General features: G+C 33.1%; 1 long non-coding RNA gene across 1 annotated transcript; it reads left to right on the top strand.

Moving 5' to 3' along the window:
- The first annotated feature begins 834 nt into the window (after positions 1-834).
- On the top strand, positions 835-13,114 carry LOC145270756 (uncharacterized). Its single transcript, XR_013865549.1, has 2 exons — positions 835-1,075; positions 10,415-13,114. It is a non-coding gene; the product is annotated as an uncharacterized LOC145270756 (long non-coding RNA).
- Positions 13,115-14,857: the final 1,743 nt, after the last annotated feature.

The raw sequence follows: 14,857 nt of genomic DNA, 5'->3' as shown, positions 1-14,857 counted from the left end.
GTCGGATTCGGGGAGAGAAAAGCTAAAGTTGCAGAAGTTCGTTTTGGAGTGGAGAGGAGACGCGTCAAGTGGTAACCAGAAAGTGAAAGTTGGGACAGCAGTGTCACGCAAGCGACATACTACAGTTTCATTCTATAGTTCTGTCTATCAATTCATAAACTGTTCATCATGAAAACTACTTTGAAAAAAAAGTCAAAATACTAAAACAGATTTTTTTCACACATAAACCAGAAACAGGTACTACATTTTCATTATGATTGTCTTTTTTTTTAGTTTAGGATTCTGCGAAGAATTTAGCTATTTAACTTTTAATATGAAAACATGGCTGGCATGAGTAGTATAACTGCCGTATCTTTGCTGATTGTATGTCTAACAGGCAAGCTAATTAGCAAATTAAGTTTGAAATAATAAGGGAAAGTCATCATAACTGATAAAAATAAGTTTCAAGTTTCATAATGTAATCATGTAGGTATAATTTGCTTCTTTTTTTTTAATCCAAATATATTTTTTTCATTTGACCTTACACTTTGTGCAGTTCCATCCTTTTATTTGAGTTTATGTAAAACATTCAGTTTCGCAATTTTCATATGAGGATTTATTTAGATTGAACTACAGTTCCCATCGAAGTTGTTCGATTAATGCAAATAATAATGAAATGTCCAATCTTCAAGAAATAAACGTTATTTTTATATCTTCATGTATCTTATTTATTTTAATAAATTAGACATACAAATAATAAAGGAGCGTTAATAATAATAAAAAATCCAACTAATGAACGGCCATTTTTACAGAAGGAACGAAATAATAATTTCACCGTATTCCGATGACCTTGAATAGATTGTTCTTTAGCGGTTGATTTTCTCTTGAAATAATTTCATTTTTAAATCATGTTTTTTATCTTTTAATTTTGATTCTTTTATATTTTCATATATTTTATTTCTTTATGAATTGGACGCACAAAAAAAAGTTGTATCAAAGAAGTCCTAACAAGCAGAACAATTTTTCTGTTTTGAACACAAAAGAAATACGAATTAATCCCGATGCTTTTTTTCATATTGAAATATTTGAAATATAGGTAAGTTTGTATATTTCTTCTTACACTAAAAAATCTAATCTATAACTTAAACATTACAAAAAAATCTTAAACATTAAAATTAAAACTTGTGTGATTTCTGAGAAAATAATAATCAAATTCGAAATCTATTGAATTATTAAAAACTGATAAAAAATACTTTTTTGATTTCATTGTTTTAAGATTAAAAAAAAAATTATATGTATATATTTATTTATACACTTACCTATTATATCGCCGGATAATTCCGTCTGAATCTTTATGTTTTATCCAATATTTAAGATTTCACAATATTGGTCAATTTCTAGCAGTGTCAGAAATTTGGTGAAAACTATTGAATAATTCCACCTGCTATCTTTCGAAGCTTATAACTCCTCGAAAAATGTAATTCAAAACCTAATTTTTTTTTCAATTAAAGGAGCAAGGAACAAGGTTTCATTAAAACAAAACACAAAAAAAACCCTGGTTTCTTAAAAGGTTTTAAACATCGGACTTTAAAGGTAAATTTCTAAAAAAAACACTACTTTTTTGTTTAAATTTGAATATATTATTTATTGATCTTTTATGTTCAATTTGTGATATATAAAACATAAATTAATTATTTACTTTTTAATAGACATTTGAAAATGGGGGGGGCGTGAATAAAAAAACGTGTGTCTAAAATATTATATTCGGTTTATTGGAAAGAGCATAACATTTCACATTGACCCTGAAAATATCGTAAAAATAAAATCAATAGAAAAAATTTAATTTTAAAAGAGAAATTACGAGTTTTTTATATTTCATTTGCAGTTTCGTGTTAGAGGTGTCAAAAATTCCTACAAAAATTCTGATACACCTAGTCAATTTTTTTTTGTTAAGTTTACATAGAATGAGCACACATTTATTGGTCATCACCGATTAGCAGTAATTTTATGTAAAAAAAAAAAAAATATTCGTGAGCCTTTACAGTTCGACCCAACGGAATTTACTCCCTACCAAATGCAAAAAATATATATATATATATATATATATATATAAATAAAAAAATAAATAAAATAATTGACTTCATTTTGACTTTTACGTCTTAAAAATATTTGCTAATAGATTGAAAAATGAATAAAACATGTTTTAGATTTGGGAGTATGAATCACTATTCTATATGATTTAACGTATTTTAAAAAAAAATTCAATTTTAACCTCAAACAAGGCACAGTGCCACTGTGAAGTAGGGGGCTACTATTGGGGACATAAGTTGCAGGGATATTATGAAGGGAGATTATTAGCAAGATGTCTGTTCACATTGCACTTGAACTTCTGCATGTCAGTACAGTTGGTAAAGCAGGATTCCGGAAGAGAGTTCCAAAGTCTAGCAGTTCTGGGGAAGAAACTTTTGGAGTGGAAGGCTTTCTTACACCTAGGGATCTCTACTGTGTAGGGGTGGGATTTTGCTACTTATCGCATTTGCCGGAAGTATTTACGTCGATGAGGTACAAGCCCTTGTAGTCCGTCATACTTATAGAACAGGCAGAGGGATTCAATATTTCGTCGATGGGACAGAGGCTAAAGTTTAGATGACAGTTCATGACCGATCAGGTTGGCGACTCTCTTTTGAACCCTGACAAGTAACAGATGCATTAGCCCAAATGTGACAACTATACTCCATACATGGGCAAATGGTGGCCTTATAGAGGTACAGCATACTTTCAGGCATAAATACTTTCTAGCGTGGTAGAGAGAGCCCACCTTCTTCGCAGCAACCTTGGCAATGCTCTCAATGTATCTATTCCAGTTCATGTTCCCTGTGAATATTAGGCCGAGTAGTTTAAAGGAAGTACTTTCAGGTAATGTGTTTTTGGCCATAGCTATTGGTTGTAGAGAAGGTTTCTTGTAATTATTGAAGGAAACAAGCTCCGTCTTGGCAGCATTGAATGTGACTATCCATTTTAGTCTCCATTCCACCAGAGTTTGGAGGTTTTTATCTAGTGTTTCTGCCATTTTTTTTTAGATGTGTGCTTATTTGTTTTCCCCTCATGCCTGTTATAGTGGTTTCATCAGCAAATATACCCATCTAAGAAAGGATTCTATCAGGGAGGTCATTTATGAATATCAGGAATAATACAAGTCCTAGGATAGACTCCTAAGTTTTTTTTTTACATAGGTATCACCATTTATCAAGACCCAGAGACCACTCGAGGATAAGGGTTAAGAGTGTACAGTAGTCAATTGAACGATATAGTAATTGTTAGTAATGGAAATTAGGTAAATTTGTTATCTAAGTGGAACAGCTCATCAAGAACTTGTTTACGTTAGACTTGAAGACAACCAGATTGTAGTCAGCTGGAAAGCAGGAAAACGAAAGACAATTCCACAGGCGTGCAGTTCTAAGAAAGAAGCTTTGTTCATGGAATCTACGTAGGTTTACTCACAGATAAAGTGTGGGGGGAATTGTTGATAGTGTTCTTGTGACAGTTTGGCGAGGCGGACAATAGATTGAAGCTCAGTCGAGCACTTGCCATGAAAATAACGATAAAGCATAGACAAACTTGCAACATTACTCTCGCATTTATATCATATTGTTTAGATGTAAGACCGTCGAGGACAACCTGGACTTTTCTCTTGCTGAAAAAGGATTTAATTACATTATGTATTCTTCCAGTGATACTACATGATCTGATTTTCCTTAAAAGATCATCGTGCCAAACCCTGTCAAAAGCCTTAGATATATCGAGGGCTGCCGCTTTTCCCTACCCTGAGATTACAGTCAGGATATCTGCTGTGGAACAGGCCTGCCTAAATCCATATAAATTGTGGGTCAGATTATGTAGGTGATGGACTACTTTCTTACAATTACTTCTATAAACTTCTGTTTAGGAACATAAAAAATAAATTAAAAAATGATAAAAATTGATACAAACGTTCAGAATAGGAATATACGGATGACCCTCTGGGGGGGAGAATAAATCTGACACCCCTACCTCCTTTTACTATCATGACTTTATTTTGAAACAGCGTTTGGATTCGCTTAAATTTTGGCCTTCCATATATTCATGTTTACAACCTGTTATCGGTTGCATTTTGCCGAACGGCGTAATTTTTCCTTTTTGTATTGTGTATAAACAAGGTTTTTTTTTAATTCAATATTTTAGAACTTCACTAATTATCTTTGAAATAGACCCAGAAAACTAATATTAATCTTTTAAAGGATTTTTACAATGAATTTCTTTAACTTCAAAATTTAGTTGAATTGGTCGCCATGAAAACATTTTCATAACTTTTTTTTTCACGTGTACAAATTTTTTTTCCTTTAGAAAATTAACTTTCGTTTCTAATCTTTCAAATACAGTTAACGAGTAGTCGGAAACCTACAAAAAATTATGATAAATCGGCTTTCAAAACTATTTTTGCCCGTACCTACATTATGCTTTATCCAATATTAAAGATTTTACAGTATTGATCAATTTCTTTTGTAAAGTTTACATAGAATGAGCACATATTTTTTGGTCATCACCAATTAGCAGTAATTTTATGTAAAAAAAGTATTTGTGAGCCTTTACAGTTTGACCCAATGGAATGTCTACCAAATGCAAAAAATGACTTCATTTTGGCTTTTACGCCTTAAAAATATTTACTAATTGATTAAAAAATTAATAATACATTTTTTTATATTTTTTAATATGAATCACTATTCTATATAATTCAACATAATTTTTTTAAAATTCAATTTCACCTAGAGATCGGAGGTCTTTATCTAATGTTTCTGCCATTCCCTTAGATATGTGCTTATTTGTTTTCCCCTCGTGCCTGTTATAGTAGTGTCATCAGCAAATATACCCATCCAAGAAACGATTCTATCAGGGAGGTCAATTATGAATATCAGGAATAATGCAAGTCCTAGGATAGACTCCTAAGTTACTCTCGCATGTATATCATATTGTTTAGATGCATGACCATCGAGTACAACTTGGAGTTTTCTCTTACTTAAAAAGGATTTAATTACATTATGTATTCTTCCAGTGATACCACATGATCTGATTTTCCTTAGAAGACCATCGTGACAAACCCTGTCAAAAGCCTTAGATATATCGAGGGCTGCCGCTTTTCCCTTCTCTGAGATTACAGTCAGGATATCTGCTGTGGAACAGGCCTGCCTAAATCCATATTAATTGTTGGTCAGAAGTTTAGCAGCTGTAAGATGATGGACTACTTTCTTACAATTACTTCGAGCTTCTATAAACTTCTGTCTGTTTAAACTGGACGTTTGTTTGTTTAATCTGTGGTATGCATATTGAGCAATGGCAGCTGCATAAGTAGATATAAACCATTGGAGAGAGTGGCGCTTGCCACATAATTTCCGTGGGGGAACATGTGATTCAATTGCAGTTTTGAACTATTCAGTGTCTGATTTGCACTGTTCAGCAGGAAGAAAAAAGACATTTCCTCATGGGGCATCAATAATGAGATCCTTGATGGCTTCCTAGTCAGCCTTTTTCGAAATAACTCGGGGGTTTAACAGTGACTCTTCAGTTTTGCATCAATAATTTGGGGTTATTTCTATAATTATCACAACGTGATCAGCATTCCAGAGTGGGCTTTGTGGATTTGTTATATAATCATTGGGAACGGTGGTCAGAAATAGATCTAGAAGTGAGGCATGTTGATCTTGTTGGTCTTTGAAACATGTGGGAAATGTAACCGTTTGTGATAGGGAATGAGATATAGAGAAGCTATGTGTTGTGCTACCAGCTGTGTCTGTGAAAAGAAAGAATCTAAGCCAGTTCCAGTAGTGGACATTGAAGTCACTAACTACATGTACTTGTGCGCTATTATCAAGGGAAAATGCTGTATCTATGTTGTCAGAGACTTTGTATATTAGAGTACAGTCCTGGGTCGAGGGAGAGCAGTAGAGAAAATACAAGTAGCTAATATTGCATGTTAAGTCTGAAGCCCATACAAGCCTGGTAATCTGATTCTAGTTTCGTTTCTCCTGTCAGGGAGAGTGTGTTTTGAATATAGACTCCAAGCCCGTGATTATGTCTGTCTGAGTCCTATGGCAGGACAAGTGGCTGTGCAGAATACCAAGTAGACCATCAGTTGACTCCTCATCTACAAGGATTGTAGACTCAGTAAAGCCTAGCAAAGATGAGTGCAGGGTTTCTTTCCATGCACTGTATGACACTACAATCATCCTGATATTATACAACTGTGGATGGAGCATCCGCTTTAAACGCTACCAAAGGGTTAGGGAACCTGTACTATCAGTTGTAAACAGCAGCCAAAAACTCTCAATCCGGTACCCTCAACCTATCAGAAAAAACTCAGCCCAATCCAACTACACTGGCATATATGACACTCAAGCATCCTCAAAATGTCCAGCTGAGGGGGATGGCATGTGCTAGGAATGGTGTTCATTGTCTTAGTCAGTAAAACAAATTGTAAACAGGAACAGATATGAATGAATATATGAAAGGAAATAAAATAGTTTAATAGACGTTACACAATAAAACATATTGTTAACAGGAACAGATATGAATAAATATATGAAAAGGAATGACATAGTTTAATAGACGTTACACAATAACATATATTGTAAACAGGAACAGATATGAATGAATATATGAAAGGAAATAACATAGTTTGATAGACGTTACACAATAAAACATATTGTAAACAGGAGCAGATATGAATGAATATATGAAAGGAAATAACATAGTTTAATTGACGTTACACAATAAAATATAAATAGGAACAGATATAAATAAATATATGAAAAGGAATGACATAGTTTAATAGACGTTACACAATAAAATATATTGTAAACAGGAACATATATGAATAAATCTTACAGATGCTAAACTACTGACTGACAAACAATATGGATTTAGACAAGCCCGTTCCACAGCAGACATCCTCACTGTGATCTCTGAACGTATATACCATTCACTGGACAAAGCGGGGGAAGGCAGAGCGGTAGCTCTAGATATATCTAAGGCTTTTGACAGGGTATGGCATGAGGGTCTCCTCAGTAAAATCAGATCATACGGTATCACTGGTAGAATACTTAACATAATTAAATCCTTCTTAGATAAGAGAAAAATCCAGGTAGTCCTCGACGGTCGCACATCTAAACAATATGATATAAATGCGGGAGTGCCCCAGGGTTCTATCCTTGGACCTCTATTGTTCCTGATATTCATAAATGACCTCCCCGACAACATTGCCTCTGAGATGGGTATATATGCTGATGACACTACACTCTATGGCAGACACGACAGGAAGACGAATGAACACATTTCTAAAGAAATGGCAGAAACACTAGAGGAAGACCTCCAATCTGTAGTGGAATGGGGACAAAAGTGGTTGGTCGCGTTCAATGCTGCCAAGACTAAACTAGTTTCATTCAATAATTACAAGAAACGCTCTCTACCACCCATAGCAATGGCCAACGACTCTTTAACTGAGAGTCCATCTTTCAAACTCCTTGGCCTAACGTTCACAGGAAACATGAGTTGGAACAATTACATTGAAGGCATTGCCAGGGCCGCTGTAAGAAAGGTAGGCTCTCTCTACCGTGCTAGAAAACTACTAACACCCGAAAGTATCCTGTACCTCTATAAGGCCACCATTCGCCCATGTATGGAGTATTGCTGCCACATCTGGGCTGGTGCATCTGCTACTAGTCTCTCGCTCCTTGACAATGTTCAAAAGAGAGTCGCAAACCTGATAGGCCCTGAACTGGCATCTAAGCTTCAGCCTCTGTCCCATCGACGAAATGTTGCATCCCTCTGCCTTTTCTACAAGTATTTTAGTGGTGAATGCTCTGACGAACTGCAATCACTTGTGCCCCCACGACGCGAGCACCCTCGACAAACCCGACAGGCTACTAGATCCTACCCCCACACTGTAGAGATCCCTAGATGTAAAAGATCTTTTTACTCCAATAGTTTCTTCCCCAGAACCGCAAGACTCTGGAATTCCATTCCAGGTCCCTGCTTCCCCAACAGTACTGACGTGCAGAAGTTCAAGTGTAACGTGAACCGACACCTTGCTGCCCAAATCCCTACATAGTACCACAGTAGTTGTTTCCCCTGATAGTAGCCCCCTACACCAAAGTGGCAATTTGCCTTGTTTGGGGTGAAAATGTAATTAAAAAAAAATATATGAAAGGAAATAACATAGTGTAATAGACATTACACAATAAAACACATTGTAAACAGGAGCAGATATGAATAAATATATGAAAGGAAATAACATAGTTTAATAGACGTTACACAATAAAACATATTGTAAACAGGAACGGATATGAAGAAATATACGAAAGGAAATAACATAGTGTAATAAACGTTACACAATAAAGCATATTGTAAACAGGAACAGATATGAATAAATATATGAAAGGAAATAACATAGTTTAATAGACGTTACACAATAAAGCGTATTGTAAACAGAAGCAGATATATATTCAGATATGAATGAATATATGAAAGGAAATAAAATAGTTTAATAGACGTTACACAATAAAATATTATAAACAGGAACAGATATAAATAAATATATGAAAGGAAATGACATAGTTTAATAGACGTTACACAATAAAACATATTGTAAACAGGAACGGGTATGAATGAATATATGAAAGGAAATAACATAGTGTAATAAACGTTACACAATAAACCATATTGTAAACAGAAACAAATATGAATGAATATATGAAAGGAAATAACATAGTTTGATAGACGTTACACAATAAAACATATTGTAAACAGGAGCAGATATGAATAAATATATGAAAGGAAATAACATAGTTTAATAGACGTTACACAATAAAACATATTGTAAACAGGAACGGATATGAAGAAATATACGAAAGGAAATAACATAGTTTAATAGACGTTACACAATAAAACATATTGTAAACAGGAGCGGATATTAATAAATATATGAAAGGAAATAACATAGGTCTTACATAGATTTGTAAAACTCCAAACATGAAATAATTACTCAAAATATATATCAATTTTATGATTATCTTAAACGTTTTAAAAGGATTGTGACTGTTTTTTAAAAAATAACTATTAACGTACCCTTTAAACTAAAATAAAATATTCTTAAAATTGTTGCAATGAATTTAATTCAAACATATTTCAACATTTTCTGAAGACAATATATGTTAAACGCATACAGTTTTAAGTGGCATAACATCAATTTAATGGCTGAAGATAGCGTTCTTTAAAATAGCAAAGATGATAATTAATGACAACATGGGTTATGAGTTTTTGTTGCATATTAAGCGTGTGGATTAAACCGTCTTGCACTATCGATGCAACATCTCTGGCAACACCTCTTTACAAAGCACACACAAAATAGTAGCATATACAAAATTGGTAGGTAGGTTTATCGAATCCAATGCGGTTAAACATGGTATGAATGTCTCCTTTTAGTCTCTGAAACCAGTGTTATTCATAGGACTGGTTGATTCCACTTAGTTCAGAAAAAAGGGGTGGTTTGTACCCCACAACTGTAAACTAAAAACGTGTTCTTACCGTTATTTTAATGTAGCTGAAATATTAAAATTTTAAACATAAAACAGGGAGTGAATTCCAAAGTTCGGACCTATGGGATTTGAGACTCTTGTTGAACCTTAAAAACGAATATAGTCAAGATAGTTTCACTCACTTATGTATGGCAAAATACTCAGTGCATTTGATACTCAGTGTAAGTTTTGTAAACGTCTAGGATATTCTCGGTTAAAATACTTGTTAGGTAAGTTTATCTAATCCAGTGTATTATATTTATTATGTGAAGTGGATATAGTCCTTATACAACAAGTGTTAATGGAAACAAAAAAACTGAGTTGTCAAAACTGTTTCTATCAGGTTAAGGTTGATGAGTCAGACGTGTATCCAATCCAACAAGATTCATAACAATAAACAGACATATATTTGAATGCAATATAAATATATGTTTCTCTTTCACGACGATATAAATCATAAGAAACGCAAGAAATATTTTCAACAATATCTTCAGAAATACATGTATTGATTGGCCTTATTTTTGAAATGTGTCTTAATTAACTATTTTGGATCAAATTAATCTAGATATTTTGAGTTCAATCCGATAATATTTACAACAATAAACAGATTATATATCGAAGTTATAAGAATAATCCAATAATATTAATAACAATAAACAGACAAATACTAATATTAGAATATTAAATTCATAAACAACGTCCAATAATATAATAATATTAAATTAATCAAGATATGGTGAGTTCAAGCACATAATATTAACAATAAACAGACACAATACTAATATTTGAATGTAAATACTAAAAACATTGAATTTCATTTCATTTTACAGATGTTCCTGATTGGACGCTATTATTCAATTCAAGAAAAGTATGTGGCTTGAAAAAGACAATATTTTCTACAATTCCGGAAACTATAGAAAAACTAAGAAATTCGTAGAAATGCTAAATCGTTTGAGGTAGCAATTTTCAAAGATCGCTCAGTTGTAATATATAAAACTGTGGGTAAATTTGTTCGCATCTGCTCGGCCACTTTATCTTCAGCTTGAACAAATGAGAAAATTGAAGTAAAAAAGATATAACCAAATGTGTGTAGAATATGTATGAAAAATCATTTATTAAGACATATGATGAGACACACAATGGGAAATGTATCAGATTTAGTTAAACATATAATTCACACTTGAGAAATTCCAGATTCTTGTGAAGTGTGACGATATTCTTATTTTAATAATAAACGTTAATGACAAAAATTAAAATCTCCATGATGGAAAATCAACATTGTTGTAAACTGTGTGATTATTCTTGTTCTAGAAAATCAACGTTAATGAAACATATAAGAACTCACACTGGGGAAAAGCCAAATACTTGTGAAGTGTGTGGATATTCTTGTTTTAAAAAATCAAGGTTAGTAATACATGTAAGAACTCACACTGGAGAAAAGCCACACTCCTGTGAAGTGTGTAAATATTCTTGTTCTGACAAACCATCTTTAATGAGACATATGAGAACTCACACAGGTGAAAATCTATATTCTTGTGAAATATGTGGATATAGAAGTTATCAAAAATCAGCCTTAGTTACACATATGAGAACTCACACTGGGGAAAAGCCATATTCTTGTGAAATATGTGGATATTCTTGTTCGCAAAAAGCAAGGTTAGCCACACATATGAGAACTCACACCGGTGAAAAGCCACATTCTTGTGAAGTATGTAATTGTTCTTGTTCTGACAAATCAAATTTAATTAGACACATGAGAACTCACTCAGAAAACACAGAAGAAAAAGTTTAAGAAAAATGAAAAAAAGGGGAAAAACACAACAATTGCTGGTTCTGCCACACAGAAGTAGAGAGTGTGAATCACCTAACATAAAACTTGAGTATTCAATGTAGTTTTGCGTCTTAAAAACATGTACCAGAAAGAACAGTGTGAAATAATAATACATCATCCACTATGACTACGAAATTCCTACATGTCCAGAAAACGAGGATATTAAGCCGAACATATTGATGTGAGAGAAGAGGGAGCAAATAGAAACTCAAGTCGAAAAAGCGTCTCTAATGATATTGACCTTAACAAGTACATAGCAAGCATACCAAGTGAAGCAAGTGCAAGTGAAATACAAACGATTGCACTGAAAGGGATGGCTAGAATCCTGAAAATATCTCTTGATTGGACTCACTAAAATAGGGGTAAATGTCAGACATCTGGTTGGATGTCCCACCCCTAGAAGAAAAAGTTGAAGAAAAATGAAAAAAAGGGAAAAGCCACATACTTGTAAAGTGTGTGGATTTTATTATTTAAAAAAAATCAAGATTAGTAATACATATGAGAACTCACACTGGGGAAAAGCCACATACTTGTGAAATGTGTGGATATTCTTGTTCTGAAAAATTAAGTTTAGTGAGAATTCACACTGGATCACCAGGAGAGAACTTGAATGCCTACTAGACATTATCCTCGAGTGTCTAAGGTCTCTCTGTACAGGCGTTTTCCAGAACAACCTAGCATGAGGATACTTTTTCTATGGCTAACTCACATTAACTTTTATGAGGAATGGTGCACCATCTCCTAGTGATGTTACTTCAAGTAATAGTACAATACTGGACACTCCACCAGACTAGATAAATTCTTGTCTTGGAATCCAGCAAGACCAAGGGACCTAAACGTAAGATATACTACAACAAATGAAAATGGTTTATTGTAGAGAGGAAAATCATGTTTTCAATTTCATTACTTACTCAGTGTTTGAGAGATAAAGAACTTAAATGGAACATTCGAATATCTATGTATCTCATATAGACTTTAAGTGTTAGCCCCAGGTTGTGGGCCCCTTCATCTCTGAGAACTTCAATTGAAGTAAAATAAAACAAAAATGGAAAAGCCACATTCTTGTAAAGTGTGTGGATATTATTGTCCCCATAAATCTATCCTATTGAATCCTATGTATCTCATATAGAGTTCAAGTGTTAGCCGCAGGTTGTGGGCCCCTTGATTTCTGAGCAGTAAAATAAAACAAAAAAGGGAAAAGCCACATACTTGTGAAGTGTGTGGATATACTTGTTCTAAAAAATTAAATTTAGTGAGACACATGAGAACTCACTCAGCAATAACAAAAATTGATGATTCTGCCACAGAAGTAGAGAATGTTGCAAAATATGTTTATAGTCTTATTCGAAGAATTTGCATTTATTTATATGAGAACTTCAAACTAGACAATATTACATCGAACGCACTTGAAATGACTTATGATTGATACAACAATTCTAAATGTATATTGTCATAATAAAGAGAAAAATATAATATTAATAAATAAATTACGGGATTACTGAACAAGAATTTCAAAAACTATCTGGCGAATATATCTGGTGAACCAAGTCAAGAGAAATACAAACAATTGCACTTAAATGGACGGTTAGAATCTTAAAAAGATCTCTTAGTTTGAGTAACTAAACTTATAGGAGAAAGTTTGGCATCTGGTGGAAGGCTCTAGTCCCAACAAAAAACAATGTGATCAGAAAATTAGAAGGAGATAAAAAGCAACATTCTTGTGAAATGTGTGCCTTTTTTCTAAATAAGGAAAATTAATGAAACATATGAGAACTCAACACTGGAAAATTCACATTTTAGAACAATATGTGAATATTCTTGTTTTTTTAATCAAGTTCATTGATGCATATGAAAAGCACTATAAAGAAAAGGCATAGATTTACAATTCGAAAAATTTACATTTATTTATATGAGAACTTCAAACTAGACAAGATTAAATCGAACACACTTGAAAGGACTCATGATTGATGCAACAATTCTAAATGAATATTGTCATAATAAAGAGAAAAAGAGAATAATATAATATTAGTAAATAAATAATCACAAAGAATATAATTGGGTGCAACTGAGAGAAAAGTCACAGACATGGAATAAAGCTATATAATAATATATATTTGTGTTATAGTGTTTTGTTCAGAAGAAGATGTATTTATTGTAAGGTAAAAACCACCAAGAGAGCGAAGGTCAATGGGATAAGGTATGTTTCCCTTTTGTGTGATATGCAATGCAAAGATGTCTATTCGTCATGTAAAAAGAACTGTCTCGTATACGGTTCTTGTTCCGGTTGTAAACAATGTTGATATGTGTATCCACGCACACAGGGAAAACCACAGAGGCTGTATACTAACAAAACAGAAAAGAAAACATTATACATACATTAAGAGATAATTTTACATGAACACGGTTACATAGACACAATACAACCTGACATGTACATATGCACGTTATGTATATGTATATATGAACTAGTATACTACAACACATGCTCTCTTATCTGTCCCATGGCCTATTATATATTCTTGTTAAACAGTGTTGATATGTGTATCCATCCGCACACAGAAACCCACAGACGCTGTATACTAACAAAGTAGAAAAGAAAACATTATACATACATTAATAGATAAATTTACATGAACACGGTTACATAGACGCAATACAAACTGACACATACATATGCACGTTATGTATGTGTATATATGAACTAGTATACTACAACACATGCTCTTATCTGTCCCATGGTCAACTAATATGTACAGTCGAACATGTCACATTAGAGAACACCTTTCTTACAGGTCATTGAAATGAGAACAAGACAGATGGTTAAGGTCGCTTCAAGCATTATTTCAGATATTATAACTGAAAAAATGCTTAATGTATACACCAACTGAAATAATGATTAATGAATTCTGTCTACATATGTTAATGTCAAGATGCTTAAAGTAAAATGTTCTTTAATATTAATAGGTGGTGGTTATATATCTTCTCTCCTTTTATTTTCCTATAATAAATAAATAAATAAAACAAATCAATTGTGAATTGTCTTCCCTTACTTTGTGCATAATTAACTTGTTTACAAATATGAAAAAAATATTTGAATAGACAATAACAGATTATGTTATTAGATATTTTATTAGAATATTTTTTATTGAGAAATATTAAAGTATTTTTTACACATGAATCACCACTTATCAAGGCCCGGAGGCCACTTGAGGATCATGGCTAATGGGTATACATTACTCAATGTAATCATAGCGTAGTAAACATAAATGGTAGGAATTTTATAAATTGGATTACTAAGGGGGACGGTTCATCAGGAACTTGTTTACATTGGAGTTGAAGACACTCAGATTGTAGTCAGCTGGAAAGCACTCAAGCGGAAGAGAGTTCCACATGTGTGCAATTCTAAGAAAGAAGCTTTCTTCATGGAATGCACATTTAGGTT

Source organism: Euprymna scolopes, chromosome 46, assembly GCF_053919585.1.
Source record: "Euprymna scolopes isolate OS-2025 chromosome 46, ASM5391958v1, whole genome shotgun sequence".
Classification (NCBI taxonomy): Eukaryota; Metazoa; Mollusca; class Cephalopoda; order Sepiida; family Sepiolidae; genus Euprymna; species Euprymna scolopes.
Note: the sequence above shows the minus strand (reverse complement) of the source record. Positions and strands in the feature narration are given on the sequence as shown.